A 1,406-nucleotide genomic window follows, 5' to 3' on the forward strand; every position below is an offset into this window, starting at 1 on the left:
AATAAGACAAGATGCAAACATGAAATGGATCTAAATAGGGAAAGATGATGTAAAGCACTCCCTCTTTTCAGATGCTATGATCTTGCATTTAAAGAATTCCATTGATTCCACTCCCAAATTATTCAAGCTTATTCAAAACATGGGCAAAGTAACAGGGTATATATTTAACCCTCAAAAATTAATGGCTTTTCTGTATGCAAAGAATGAGAAAAGTGTGGCTCAAATCAGGATAGCAACTCCATTCTTAATAGCGCCAGAAAAAAATAAGATACCTAAGAATTAACCAAGAAGTGAAAGACCTCTATGATGAAAAGTTTAAAAGCCTGAAAAAGGAAATCAAAACAGAACATAGTGGCAAAAACTCCCATGCTCCTGGATTGGAAGGATCAACATCATGAAAAGGGCAATATTTCCCAAGCTATGTACAAATTTAATGCAATATCTAACAATATCCCAAATTCATTGTTCAAGGAATAGAAGAGACAATCCAAAAATTCATAAAGAACAATAAAAGTCCCTGTATAGCATAAAAGATCATTAACAGAAAGAAAAGTGCTGGAGGAATAGCAATACTAAATTTCAAACTCTACTACAACACTATAGCGATGACAGTGCCCAGGCCCAGAGTTCAGGCCACATGACCAGGCCCAAAAAAAAACAAAAAAAACCCAAAAAAATAACACTTGGTAATGGCACAAGAACAGAACTCAGGACCAATGGAATAGAATTGAACGTACAGATATATAGCCATCTAATCTTCGATAAGGAAGCTAAATAACTAGAATGGAAGAAAGACAGCCTCTTCAGTAAATGGTGCTGGCAAAATTGGTTAATCACTTGTAGAAAACTGAAGCTAGATCCTTATATATCACCCTGCAAAAGAATCAACTTCAAATTGATCAAAGACCTCCAAGTCAAAGCAGACACTTTGAAAACATTACAAGATGGAATAGGAGAAAGCCTAGGTCTCCTTGATGCAGGCCGAAATTTTCTTAATAGAGACCCGGAAACACAAGAAATCACAGAAAGGTTGGACAAATGGGATTGCATGAAGTTGCAGAGCTTCTGTATGGCAAAGGACATAGCTTGCAAGATCAATAGAAAACCCACGGATTGGGAGAAGATCTTCACTAGCCATACAACGGACAAGGGTCTCATATCTGAAATATACTTGGAACTCAAAAAATTAAATCCCCAAAAAACAAATCCTCAAAGAAACAACTGCCCAATAAATAAGTGGGTTAAAGACTTAAAGAGAAACTTCTCTGAAGAAGAAAGAAGGAAGGCCAATAGACACATGAAGAAATGCTCTCTAGCCATAAAAGAAATGCAAATCAAAACAACATTGAGATACCAGCTAACGCCAATTAGAATGGCAAAAATCAAGAACTCTAATAACAACAGGT

Source organism: Dipodomys spectabilis, unplaced genomic scaffold (assembly GCF_019054845.1).
Source record: "Dipodomys spectabilis isolate Male_0828 unplaced genomic scaffold, ASM1905484v1 ptg000123l, whole genome shotgun sequence".
Taxonomy (NCBI): Eukaryota; Metazoa; Chordata; class Mammalia; order Rodentia; family Heteromyidae; genus Dipodomys; species Dipodomys spectabilis.